Consider the following 14,749-nt stretch of genomic DNA (forward strand, 5'->3'; position numbering starts at 1 on the left):
GAGTCTAGAAATAAGCAAGAAATAGGGCAGAAATAGACAAGAAATAGGTCAGACCCTCCTTTATCCAGGCACTCACCGTATGGCTGCCTCTATTTACCATCGGTGGTGCAGCTGAAAGGGCCATTGCTGGTCCACTCACTCAGTTCCCTTTTTAATTCTCTTTTTTTTTTTTTTTTTTTTTTTTAATTATAAAAGTGCACATCAGCTCCACGTGGTGACAGCTGGCGTTTCCTAGGTGTGGATGGCCTTCTGAGCAACGAAGTAATTGCGAATTATGAATCCTTGCATAGCATGGAGTAAACAGCTAATTTTGACCAGCAATCTGTAATTTTACTTTCCTTAGATTGCTTCCACACGACCTCTTTAGCTGTAATGAGAATTACATTTATGTGCAGGAGAGAGGGCTGACAATTCAAACAGTCAAAGCATAATAGTCCCGTGAAGCTGTGAGGATTCATTCCTGACAATCCCAGTGGGAGCATTAGAGGAATCTCCTGGGTGCCTCTGGAGGAAGGATTGCCTTAATGGCTGTAAATGCGCTGTGAGTGTGTTAGTAAATCACATGTGGAATTCCCTCCTGACTCGCTTCCCCATTGCTCTCTCACTCTCCTTCTTTGCAAGGCAGTGGCAAATCCTTCATTGTGGAAAATTTAGTATTTCATCCTGCTGGAACAGTTTGCCTATTTGTCTTCCCTACAAGCATAATTGCCCAGCATGTGTGGAGGCTGCTACTGCATTGCTTATGTGTGTTCCTTGATTTATTAACCTTTACAACAACAAAAAAATCCCACTTAAAAGCACTGCTAATGTCAAGATGTAAAAATCCAGCACAAACAACGCTCACTTCTGGGTTTGTTTGCTCATGACGGTCTAAGATAATCTGTACAAGTGCTACTACTCTGGCAGACAGGTAGTTTTGGATGTGATCTACATTCTTTATTTTTGATGGGACAAGGGCTAATGGCATCCCTTGTCCCATCTTTTACAGTTCTACCTGTGCTATTTGGTTTTTCTTCCTCAAATTATTAGTATGACCAGGAAGTTGGAAATATTGAAAGAGGAATAGCCAGAGCAGGTAGAATGCTGTGTTTTGCTAAATGAAGATTTAGTGGAAAGGGTAAAGTGTCATTAGGTATGTAATCAAAAGGGGCCTTCTTTATTGCTTTCTGGGAACAAAGTGTGCATTTTAAGTATTTGTTTGCTGTATGAATGTGTCAAGTTGGATTGGGCTGGGAGTAACCTGGTTTAGTGGAAGAGCTCAAAAATGTGCACATTTTAAAAGTCATGGGGTCACTTTCTTCAGAAGAAAGGAGACGGCTGTGAGTTTGGGCAGGAGAAGGATAATTCTGGTGTTCCTTACAGAAAGGCCAGAGGGTCTGGCTTCCAGGATGATCATAGATGATATCCCAGAAGAAAACTCATGTTTTTTCCTTAAATATTTTTTTGAAACTATGCTAACAGAACCACAGCACCGTTGCTTGCAGAAAGGTGCAGCTCTTTAGGAGTAGATCTCCTGGACTCTCCAGTAAGCCTTGGGCCTACTCATGCAACTCCGGGAATGAGGAACTGTATGGCAATGTTCATGACAGTTGTTCAAGATCAATGTCAGCTGGAAATTATTCAAAAGCCAATGGTATTCACGTCACACACCTCTGAAAGTCCCTGACACACAAGGATGAGTACTTTTGTGCTTGGCCATGATAGTACTTGGTTCCCAAAGATTTTATTTAGCTTTTTTTAGACCATACAATGTGTTTAACTTCTTATTTAAAACATCAAGCATTCTGTGAATAGCAAAAGTAGCAAGGCTTTTTTTTTTTTTTTTTTAACTATGATTCTTGTGTGTGTTTTTCTTTCTTTCTCCACAAATTTTCCCTTGGTTGCTTCTCAGGACCCCTGCAACACAGGTTTGCATCCCTATATCCCAGAACCTGCTATACTTCCCATACTGTCCCATGTTGTGTTGGGGAAGTTCCCTGCAAGTGTCAGCTGTACAAACGTCTGTGGCGTCTCCAATCCCTTTAAAACTCTGCTTTCTGTTGAAGTGAAAATCCATTACCAGGTTCACCTCCAGGGGGGATGGGGCAACTTCTCGGGACAACTTCTTCCAGTGCCTCACTGCCCTCTGAGCAAAGTTTTCTTCCTACCATTTAATCTAAATCTCTTCCATTTTAGTTTAAAACCATTCCCCGTTGTTTTATCACTCTCTGTCCATGTAAGAGCAAAACCTAAAGTTCACCATGTCATTTGGAAAGTGAATTTGGAGAAATTAAGGGCTGGTAATACATCATGCATTCATTTCTGTAGCAAATACATACCCTGTAAGACGATGCCAGAGAGGAAAGTGGAGCAACAAAAGTGAAAAATTGCCACTTGATGCAATGATTTGTCACCTGTTGACAGTTGTGCCTTTTGGCAGGAAAGTTCATTATGAATGATAAGTTGAGGGCTCAAAGCAGGACCGAGAAGCCTTTAAGATTTGTCCTTGAAGACTGGTGATGTACAGCATGGTTTCTTTCTTTCTGTAGTGGAGGTTAGTGCAGTCTAATGAGACTGTTAATCTATTTTAAGATATTTCCCATCAAAAGAAATACAGGAGGAAGGATGTTCATATTAAACCATATTGTCACAATACCGGCAAAGGACAATGCCCTGTAAATATCTGTACAAATAAGAGGAGAGAGGTATTGGCAACTAATTAAAATCAGAGTACTGATATTGAAAGCCTAATTTTCATAAGGATGACTTGAGAACAAGAAATTTATGTGAACTGGAATATCATTCTAAAAGATCATTAGAAGAGTGCAGAGCAGACCAGGGTTCATGAAACCTTTCCAGCAGTAGAGACTTTTATAAAATGCACTCAAGAATTTGCCTTTTCTGTTGTCATATCCAGTGGTTTCTGTTGCATCCAAATCCTTTGTTTCCACTGTATATTTTCAGTAGTAATTTTATAGGTGTAATGTAGAATAGACAACAGCAGGGACAATGTGTTTTTTGCATGTTTTTTTCATGCTCCCTGTGGTGATGAAAGTTGAAACTATGAGCATCTCCCTCCTTCCTGCTCCTATTCAAACAGATGAAGTGTTTTGTACACAGAATCAGCCATATTTTTTCCTACACCATTAAGTGTAAAAAAGTATTTGGCTTAAGGACTTCCCAGTAAACAACCATTTGACCCTTCATAGGCTTTTTCTTAGAAGAAATAAAATATTAAAGGATATGACAACCCTGTGGTTATCTTACTTAAGAGGGATTTTAACTCCAAGAGAAACGGGGCACTCAGTGTGGGAATAACCCAGGGTGAGAATTCCTACTGCTGTATTTCACCTTTTTATTTAGCTCCTGTGTCACCAGTGGATGTCACTTCTCCTGTCAACTTCCGCTGTCCTCGCCCAGGTCTGATATTCTGCTTCTGAGGGACATCAATACTTTGGATGAGAGATCTTTTAAACTTCCATGTCCTGATCTATTTCCTGTTGTACTTCCTGTTGTGGGTGATTCTCTGCTGAAGAAGGCTACCCAATTAAAGCATAATATTTTCTTTCCTGTGGACATTAGACTCAGCTGTTTATGCCTGGTTATGAAATTCAGTGAAATTGTGTGATGATATTCCTCCTCCTCTTACTGAGCGTTGACAGGTTTCTCACATATTCTCTCTGAATGCTGGAACTACACAGAGATGGAGCAGATGGAGTTGCTCTGCCTTTAATCAGGAAATATATTTACTTAGGAGTCACATGCAATGTTTGTTTCTTAAATTTTTTTTGGAAGAAGGAAATTTTCTGTTATTTTTATGGTTCCTTCTAAGTGGAAGAAAGAGGAAATGATTGGAGAATAGCTGTTCAGAGGAGTATTTTGATGAGATCATTTGGTAGGAAGAAGTTAAAAGGCAAAGGAGAATATCCTGCAAGGTGGTTGACCTTCAGGTATAGTGAATACAGAGGGGGAGAAGGGGTTTACCTCTCCTGTGTCTGGCAGGCATGCAGGCAGCCTTTAGTCAGGCCATGTGATTATAATCACAGCATTTCAGCTTGGGTCTTTATCTCATCTTGAGATAACTGCTTCACTAATTGATTTTCAGTAAGAAATATAATTGCTTCTGATAATGGCTTTTTTTTTTTTTTTTGCTTGCTGCTTGGATAAATAGAGATATTCTTGAATACAAAGCTTGGGTTTTATTCTCTAAGTATTCATTAATACAGAGAAGACCAGTTATTTAAAGCATTTGATCTTTTGACCTTGTGACATCTTACTGCACCACTGTGACTGTATAAAGTCAAAAGTCAATGACAGTAGCATCTTCTTTTGGTTGGAAAGCTTTTAATAATTGAGATACTCCTTTACCTCTGCTTCTCTATGATATGCTAATATCTTGTTTGTCTGATATTCATTATTGCTCTTTTATATTGATTTGTGTAATTTTCATGTCATCACCTGTACAGTTATTTTTGATGGAACATTTTGATAAATTGTTAGAGAAGTGCTTGTATCTACTTCCCTATACTGATATGAAATTGTATTTTATACAGCACGTTATATACTGTACCACACATCCTAAATAGCTCAAGTTGGTACAGAAAAGACACCAAAATAGAAGAACATATAATGCAAATATCACAGTATCATTTAGGGTGGAAAAGATCTCTAAGACCATTGAAGCCAACTGTACACATAAGTTGACTAAATTAAAATGGAAAGTGATATATTTTTAAAAATCAGTACATATTTTAACTGATGTGCTCATGGGTATTTTCTAAGATGAAAAGGATTTGTCTCCTGAAGGAAGCCAGCAGAATCTAATGTTGCAAGTCCCTTGGGATTTGTAGGACAGCAAGATCAGTTAAGCCATTGCACTTCCAGAGCTGTGCACCTTCCCCTCAATTTATAATTAAAGGAGTCTTCCGCCACCAAAATTACACATTACAGTTCCTGGGTTTCAGCCAAGTGATGTAGAACTGGGAGAATTGCTGAAAGTGGTTTCATTTCCTCCCTCAGTTCCAGTATTAATCAGTCTTTGTAGAGGAGCAAGTCAAAACCCCATTCTCAAATAATATCTTCAGTCTGTCCAGCTTCAATTGTCGCTGGGCTGCCACAGACTGTTCACAACCATGGATTTCAGCTTTCCTGTCATCACGACACCTAGATTTGAAAGTGTTCTCTCCTACAGTATTTCATGTCGTTGTAGGAACCTTATTCCCTTCTGTTTCATGTGTTTAAAATCTTAAAACTTCTGGAGCTGGAATGGCCATTTAGCTGTTATAATTTTTATTATTATTTTAATGGAAAGTCTATGAGTTCTGAAACGGTGAAAGACACTTCAAGATACTTTCATGAAAATCTCTTCTCTCTTCTGAGGTAAAAGGGACTAGAATATCCTCATAATTACTCTTGTGGATATCTTTTTAATAGCCTTGGAGACACAAACAAATAATTATTAGGAAAGGAGTGAACACAATGAAGAATATCATACTATAACATACTATAACAAAGTTAATAAATACATAGAATTCATTAATTGATAATTAATTTAGGAGATAAGCACAACTCAATTGGTTTCCCTTCAAGCAAGGAGATCATGCAGGTGTTTACTTAGGAAGAGAGATCCTGCTATATGAGTCTGTGTCAATAGAATTCCTCTTTTCCTTGGATCTAAACCAGTGTTGATTTAGTAAAGCTTCTTTGCTCCTCTTTTCCTACCAAGCATGCATTTTTCCTTCTCATATCATTACAAAAAAATAACTTAGCATGTGTAGTGGGAGAGAGCCTTAGGATTGGCCTGTATAGCATGAGAAAAAGTCAAGGAAAGAAGTCCTTTATCACTCTAGAAAGCAGAGATGAAATTAATGCAGAGCTGTTTTCTCATACTGCATCCACTGGTACTTTCTTACCTCAACAGATCTATTTCATTCAGCTGGAGATTAAGATCTCTTTTCCCTGATTCTAAACATTTTTAGAGAATAAGAAAGCTATTTTTTTATCAAGTGCTATTTATGCCATGATCTCTAACTTAATAATTTATTTTAAAGGAAACTGTCAAGCCTAATTTGGTCTCAACTATAAAGCTGTAAAAACATAGTTTTGTGAGTTCTTTGTGACTCACCCACCAGATTTATTTTGCGTGCTTTTAGAAAAACTGTTTCATTTGTGAGATGGAAAAATTCTTGCGCGAAATGCGATGTTTAAAGTGAGTGGTTTTCCTTGGATTTCTTTGAGAATAATTTTTCCTTTTAAAAAGTGAGTATTTCACAGTGACATTTGCAACCCACATGAGATATTGTTGATAGCAGAGATGAGAAAATGCACCTAAAGAAGGTAGATGTGTGGAAGAAGTGTAAGACTTCAGGGGTGCTTTACCCACTACACTCTGTTCTTCTTAAGCTTCCTTAAGCAAAAAAGAAATGTGACATTACTGGGGAGGGAAAGAGCACAAAAATCACAGAATTCTGATTGCTGTTTCTAAAATACAAGCTTAAAGATGACTGCCCTATTTTCATATTTTCACTCTATTTTATTTTTCAGGTAAAAACTATTAAAATCTTGTGGAAGAAAGCTGAAAAAAATGTTAGCGCTACTCCATCCTGGGATGAATTTGCTGCAGGGTGGGAAACAACTCTCATAAAGGTCTGTCAAGCTGGTTTGGTAAGTCCCAAGTTCATTCCATTTGTTTAAAAAAGGAGTGAAGGTCAAATGTGAGGAAGGGCTTGAAACAAACAAACCAAAAAACCCCAAGAAAATCAGAAAAAAATAAAAGTAAGCTTAAAGCATTTGTGGAATTACATCAAAACTGAAGTTTGGGGAGATTTTTGGGGTTGAAATGCTTTGCCAGCTGGCTTTGGGCTGTGGCTCAACAAAAAGGGGGTTTTATGTTCCTGGTGCCAAGTGACAGCAACTGCAACCATACAGCTCAAAAGGTTTGATCTGCAATGAGCGCCCTCTGCCAGCTCAGGTTTATCCTAAAAATGCATCAGGTGATGTCTTGACTTCCCCCTGCGAGCTGTGGGCTGGCTGATGTCACGTGCAGGGGATATTTTGGTGGAAAGTCTGTCACGGTCCCTGCCATCGTGGAGCTGGGTAAAATTTTTGCTGTTGGTGTCTGTGCAAATCCAAGACCAATGATGGGGAAATCAGAGCTTTTAAGCACTCAGTCTTACAGCCTGACATGTGTCTGTGTAATGTACTGTAGACATGTAAATCAGAGTCATTAATTACCGTGGAACACTTCAAAAGCCTGCCAGTTGTTTGTTTTTCCAAAGCAAAAATGTGCACGCAAGGAAAATTCTCTGAGAAGGCATTTGTGAAGTGAAAAATCATAAAATCTCACTTGGCAAACTACCAGCTGTGAGCTGGTTCAAGTATCAATTCAACATACCAATTATGTTAATGTATACACTGACTAACGATTTTTCCAGAGAATGCAGTGGAGCACTCAAATTTTTTTGTGGAGGATATAAAAAAAAAAAAGTTAATATGTGCTTTGCCATATCAAATTATGTCATGGGAATAGCAGTTTGGCTGTATAGTTATTTTTGGGAAACTGTATTAGGTAACAAGGCTCTAAACATAAACTTGGTGGGTGAATTATGGCAATTATTATCCAGGGTATGAATTAACCATTTTGGAAAAATCTAAGATCAGACTGAATTCTCAGTTTTCTTATGTTTTCTATAGCTTTGTTCCCCAAACAAATAAAAATCCTTAAAATAATATGTCTCTGCTTGCTGCTGGGATCGGTAGCCTTCAGAAATAGATGCAACTTTATAATCCAAATGTTACTTCCCTGTGAGATGTGTGTAATGTGTTACTTGAGGTGGGATTGAAGGCCCTCACCTGGTGATATTTTGGCTTTTATATTTGCAAAGAATTTGTCAAACTGGGAGAAAATGCAGGTTTCAAGAGACAGTTTCCAGTGAAACCCACCCATTCCATGTCCTGGAATGCAGGCAGGGGTTCAGTGGTTAGGGATCACTGTCAGAGCTGAATTTCCTACTCAAGGTTTTGTCAGCATTTCAAATAGAAAACTGATTGCTGCTGTAATAGAACCTACTATTGCTTTAGGAATTTGTTCCTCTAAAAATATTCATGTTCTCCGTGAGCCTTTCTTTTAAGTATGGGAATATTCTATTAAATGTTCTGCAAAGCTGTGCTGGCCAAATACCTCTGTATTGCAATTGCCACACTAAGTACACTTGAATACCACCACGATTGTCTTCTCCAGTCTCATCTTTTTTTCTCCTCACCACCCATTGAACAGATGGCTTTGAGCTTTATGGAGGTGATTAATTAAAGTGCACATAACAAGAGTATTTTTTCCATGCATCAATTCCTCTTAACATGGTTTTAAATTCTTTTGGTGACCAATCTCCTCTGAGGGGAGGGGAGTAGAATATTTTTATCTTTTCTACTTTTCTTTTAAGCATATGTAATATGTGTCTTAAAATAAATGTATCTCTGTGTTGTGCCAGTTGTTGGAAACAGCTTAAATTGTAAGCTGGCTAGTAAAGCTTAACAAGCGTATCAGTAAACAAAATGTTTGAATTTAAGCACTGGAGGTTGTGAGTTAAAATGTGTGTCAGGAACACTAACAATCTGCAGGTCCTGGGGAGGATTTTAGATCTCCAGGAACCTCTCTGGTGTGTCTTGTCAAAACAAGTTTGGTTTTGAATGTTAAATATGTAAAACAAGTTAATTGTATGCGACCTGCGAGTGAGTATAGCCGAGGTTTCTTTGTAGAAATAACTGACCAAATTGTGTCTGCTAATGAAAAGATTTTTTAAAAAAGCTTTGTTTTGTATCTGCTGATGTGCTCTGCTGGTCAATCTCCTAGAGGAGCAATGTAATAATTACAGGTGTATTCAATTATGGAGTCAATGGTTGTTGTAGAAGGTACAGCAGAAGAATTCAATGTATACTGTAGAAATGCAGCATGAAGGGGGTGTATATGTGCCTGTACATTTGTGTGTGTATTGGTATTCTAAGAGATTTGGTGGGTGTTTTTTCCATGCTTTTTAACAAGTTGGGAAGGAGAGCTAAAGGGAAACTTAGTACAAAAAGAGGATTGATTCTCTTCCCAGATAGGTGGCCAAGGATAACCACATATCTTGAAATACTGCTACCTTTACAGTACATCTATTAATAGCCAATCTGTGGTACCTAACTATGAGCAGACAGACCTGAGAAGAATGGAATTTTTTGAGGTTAATCCATTGTAATCCCTTGGTTGACACCTTTTCCAGCTGCTTCTTAAAAGTTTTAGATTCCTCAGGCAGTCTTCACATGATCTGTTTCCTTTTCCACTGATAACACCTGGGACAAAGCTTAGATATTGTCAGAAGGTGAAAATATTTTGAATTCAGTATACTCCCAAACGTATATATTTGAATCTTTTTGTATTCCAGATATATTTTGGTCAATGTTATGATACCTGGGGGAGCTTTTTCCTTTATAGGATGACAGCAAAAAGAGGCTTTGGTGGGTAGGGAGGTGGGCAGACATGAGCTGACAGTGTTCACTGAAAGTATGTCTCGGTTGGGTGCTATAGACCTTCTGAAAAAATGAAACTCTGTCACCTTTAGTTATTCCATTTAATAAGCAGCCCCGTTTCCCACCCTGCCCTTCTCAGTCTGGCTGGTTTGTTGAAGAAACCTCCTTCCTTTCTCATTTTCTCCCTCCCTGCCTGGCTGCCACTGCCCCCTCCTCTGGGGGAGTTTAATCCTCGCAGTGGGTGACCCTCACGCTGATCTCTGAGCAGTGTCTGCTGCACAAGTACCTTTGTGCCATGCTGATCCCTTGGCCTCTTGATCCCTTTGGCTAGGACATGAAACAGGGATCAGAGCTGAGCTCACTGATTAGTTCTTAATCTTGTGAGGAGCCCCACTGAGCTGAATGGCTGCCACTCACTGTGGCTCGTGTATTGTCACTCAGGCATCCTAAATTAAAAGGCTTCTAAAAGGCTTGCCTTGATATGCCTCAGTGTGTGACAGCACTTTGGAAAAGCTGTAAATATTTTTGCCTGTTCAAAAGGGAAAAATAATCCATGTGGTTGTTTTTTTTTTTTTCCCTTCTGCTTATCAGCCTTTACTTCTGATGGCTTTTACTGATGTTTTTGTACAGCTGATTAGGCCAGTTACCCACTGGCCAGTTTTCCCAGCACTTTGGGTCTGTGTGTTGTCACAACAGGTGGCACATGTGGGATGAATTGTGCACAGCGAAGCAGCAGTGAAACAGTTAATGCCTTCTGGCCTCGATTAAAGTGCAGCTGGCCCACATCAGCTCAGAACATTTGTAGTTCAGAAATTGCTACAGCTCAACTCAGCCCGACTCCTGAGAAAAGGATCGGGGTGGGCTCTTTGCTCGATGGGTAGGTTGAGATGGCCAGCTTTAACTGGGTGCATGATCTAAGTGGAACACTCTTGTTTAATACAAGCCTCCTTTTATCTTAATGCCATTGGTAAAGCAACACATTTGTCTCAATTTCCTCTAAGCAACAGTTCTCAAGCCAAACCTTGAAAGCTGCAAATTCTGCTTTACCTCAGCAAAATCATATGCCCTGGACTTACTGAGGTTTCCACTCAAGGTGACTAATTTTCTCTCTTGTCTCTTCCTGATATTAGAGTAGAAGTACATTAGTAGCACTGATATTTTCACACCTGAAAAACAGAAGAGAAAAGGTTTCTAAGTAAAAATTTGGAGCCTTCCCTAAGGCTGCCAGAGCACTTGCTCTGCTGTGGCACGGTGATATTTGAAATATGGAGCTGATATCTAGTTCCAGCAGAGGAAAGCACCCTGGATTTATTCAGTCATTTCCTAACTGTGGAAGTTAGTGTGATCATACACAGTTCTGTGGTCAAGGGAAGTGCCATCTTCTGTCAGTACACAGGCCCCAGCATGATGGGACTCTGATTCTTGAGAAGATGCCTTTGAGTTCAAAGAACATTTCCTGACAGAGAAAATGACCATATACACTGTGCAGAATATACACTTCTGTACACAATTCCCTACTTTATCTGGTGAAGACTTTTCTGAAATCAGACTCTTTTATTTTTTCCTTTTAATTTTTTTTTCCTGAGGGAATTAAACTGGGGCTAAAATAACAAAGAAATATTGTCAGAATTTTCCTTCTCCCTCAGTCACCAAAAGAAACATCAGAAAACATCTTACAACTCTCTTAAAAGGTTTTAAAATTTTTGCACAAAACTTTATCATTTAGAAGCTCTTCCTGAGCTGTAGTATTTCCTTAAGAGGGTGTCCAGACTGCAGACATTGAGGATTGTCTGATGGATATGTCTTGATAGACTTGAATTTTGAATACATTCTACCTCTCTGCGCATAAAAGTACATCCTATACTCAGTGAGTTCTTCAAGCTTGAGATGGGATTTTTGGTTGCTGTGCTTCTCATTAGACAGAGAAGGCTGAAGTATCAGGTAACAGTGAAATATGTTCCTTTTTATATATGCCTGCCTCTCTTGATATTCTTTGGCTGGGAACAGCAGGATCCATAAATGCTCTGAATTTCTGCTTCAGCTCAGCTGCTCAAAGGCACAGAAAATTCCCAGGACAAACTCAGCCCTGGGTATATCTGGACCTATGTCCAATGCAGATTTCTGCCAGGCTTTGCTGCTGTTCTTTGCATCGATCTAATTACAAAGCTTTGATTATCTTATTGATTTAATGGAGCTCTGCCTGTTTCTGCCAGAGCTGAATTTGGCTTTGTGACTTCAGCTGGAGACGATTGAATGCAGCTCTCTCAGGCTTGGCCAGAAGGTGATTCCCCTTTGATGCTGCCACAGCTTGATTATGCAATTAATCAATGCATAAACTGCACACAAAATGAACTGAGTCAAGACAAGGTTGTGTAAACTTTAGTAGATAATCAAGTCTGACACAGCAGCTTTGCCAGCAGCTAGAAAAAACAACTGCCTTGGAGACGACATCAGCTCAGGCATCAACTTTATTCTTAAAAGATGTTGGAATGTAAACATTAAATACTTTAGGTCAGTTTTGTGTGTTTTTTCGTGGAAAGGGTAGCTTTGCCTTGTTCTGATCTTTCCTTAGTATTTTATATTTTAAATAGGGTGTCAAAGCAAATGTCTAAATGCTTTGTTTCTTCTTTCTTCTTTTATTTTTTTTCTTTTTAAAAATCTTGTTAAATTTCCAATTTTATTGACCATTTACAACTCACCACTTGGGTTAAAACACTGTAATACAGATGGGCCCACTAAGGATAGGAAAGCCTGAAACATAGATTACTATTTATTGCCATTTTACAAACAAAACAATTCCTGGCAAATTAATTTAGGTCATACAGTGAAAAATAACTGTTCCTCCTTCCAGCAACTATTACTGGTGGTAATCCATAGCTACAGAAATCTAGCTTTGGAAAAGTGAATGAATGAACTTGAAATTTTAGAGATTCTTGGAAGAAAAGAATGTGCTGTCTCTAGGCCATCTATTCCATCTTTAAGTGACAGTTTAGGTAAAAATTTACTGAAAAAATCAAATCTTTCACAGCTAAACATGAATTTAATGAAATTTTCATTATTACAAACAGACACCATTAAGCTCCATTATTGTGTAATCTGTAAATGAAGGAACTGTGCCAAAGGCGTCATCATCTGTTTTCTTTAATGAAAGAGCAATGCTATGCACAGGCAGAGCTGCTAAAAAAATAACTGCATGGAGCACCAGTACAGTTTGTATTAATGTTCTGATGGCTTCACCTGAAACTTTTCCAATCTCATTAACATCCAGAGAGAGAGTAACTGTTATCCTGCTGAAGTTGGGGAGTTGCACAGTTTTTCTTGCCTAGATTAGGCTGTGCACACTGTCCATGCAGTGGTGCTGCACAGCAGAGTTAATGAAGCTGTTAGCATGATCTGTCATGCCAGGAAATATCCTGAAAATAATTAGAAAGTGCCTGTGAATATTTAGATAGGGTACATGTTAGATATGCTGACTTCTCTCGTAGGTGATACAAGTTTGCATTTAAAAATATTCAGTGACCTCCAGCAGCTGCTGTACTCAAGTCAAAAAATGGACTTCATGAAGTCTGTTATGTTCCTGTTGTACTAAAAGATATGAGCTTCTATGATCCACTGCTTATCAGGTGCACACAGAATGCATTTAAAAAAACCCAAGCAAACACAAATTTTATATCGTCAGGAGAGTGCTGTCATTTTTCCAAGTAGATTTGGTGGTGGATGTCTATTAATTTATACATTTTTCATCTTGTGTATAAGTTAAATAGTGTGAGGGGAAAAAAAGAAGACAAGAGTGCATTTCAGATGGGCAACATGTGCATCAGCTGATGGGGATGAGTAGGTCAAAGTGAACAATGAGAAAATAATAATAAGGGAAATTAAAGTTTGTGCAGAAACAACAAATTTTAATAATGTATGTTTAGAATGGTGGTTCAGTTAACATCGACAAATTGCAAGGGGTGTTTTCATTACCTACAAATTCACATCACCTTATCTCGATCTGATGGGTAAAAAAGAGCAAACTGGCAAATATCATTGCATCTTTTCATTGTTTTGCCTCTAACCATAGAGGAGAATTAGAAGTTAACTCACTAGATGCACCTCAGGTTTCTTTATTTAGGGCTTCCTAGGGATATGTGAACATTCCATAAAGCTGTTTAATGTGGGTGCTTGGGAGTAAAGAATTAATTAGATCATATCCTATTTAGAAGGTACCTATTAAAAACTCATTGTAGGGTTAAGTTTTCCTGTGTAACTTAAGAGAGCTTAAATTCCCTGAAAGAAATGCAAACTTTCCAGGACAAAATGAAATGCAAACCACAGTGAAATTCCTGAGGACTGTGAAACTCGGCACTATGGTTTCATAATTTTATGTTTAGAATAATTTTAAAATGATCTGTTTTTTTTCCTAGTGTAAAATAGAATGAAAAAGACACTGCCCTAGTGCACAACAGCATGGTCAGATCAGCAGTTCTTCCTGCCAGAAAATCAGTCAGAATAGTCAGAAATCTGACTTTTATTTGATTTGGAGGATGTGGGTAAAAGGCCCCAGAGGAGTTCTATGCCTGAATCCCAAATAACAAGTATAAATAAAAAAAATACTGAAATGTTGATGTCCAAACCATTTACGGTCCTCATGCTGCTCCAATAATGATTTATTCAATGCAAACAGAGAATTCATGATCAGTGGATTACTTACAGCATAAATGTGTGACACTAGACAAAATTAATTAAAAAGGAGCAAAGCTTACTTTGTGTAGAATCCTACAGGTACAGTGAAAAGAAATACACAGGAAATTAAATAGAATATTTTCATATATTATTCATCTACACCTGTGATATATTTTTTTTTTTCTTAATGAAAGCAAAGGAACACCTCAGTAGCCCAGTAAATGCAGTATTTCCTGTAATAGAAACACACATTTGAAGTGGCAAACCCTCCAAACTGGAAGGTGTGAAACTTTCTTTGCCTTAACTTTGTCTTGAACTACCTGGAATTTGGTTTGGCTTGTTGTCAGGAGACTGTGTCTGATTTGTTTCACTTCTCACAGAATCTGTGAGAGATTCAGGTCTGTGGAGATTGTGTAGTCCAAACTCCTCAAGCAGAATATCCTTAATATCTCCAAGGATTGAAACCCCACAGCATGTCTGGACAACCTGCTCCAATGTTTCACCACCCTTACAGTAAAAACAAATTTTGGGTTATATTTAAATGGAATTTCATGTGTTTTGTTTTGTTCACATTGCCTCTTGTCTGGATACCTCTGAG

General features: G+C 38.4%; 1 long non-coding RNA gene across 1 annotated transcript in view; it reads left to right on the forward strand.

The window, feature by feature from the left end:
* The window catches only part of LOC138116541 (uncharacterized), a 78,848-nt gene that overhangs the window by 29,295 nt on the left and 34,804 nt on the right, over positions 1 to 14,749 (forward strand). The window contains exon 2 of the long non-coding RNA XR_011154194.1: positions 6,523 to 6,642. This is a non-coding gene — a long non-coding RNA (uncharacterized lncRNA). The remainder of the gene's footprint in view (positions 1 to 6,522; positions 6,643 to 14,749) is intronic.

Source organism: Aphelocoma coerulescens, chromosome 1 (assembly GCF_041296385.1).
Source record: "Aphelocoma coerulescens isolate FSJ_1873_10779 chromosome 1, UR_Acoe_1.0, whole genome shotgun sequence".
NCBI classification, from domain to species: Eukaryota; Metazoa; Chordata; class Aves; order Passeriformes; family Corvidae; genus Aphelocoma; species Aphelocoma coerulescens.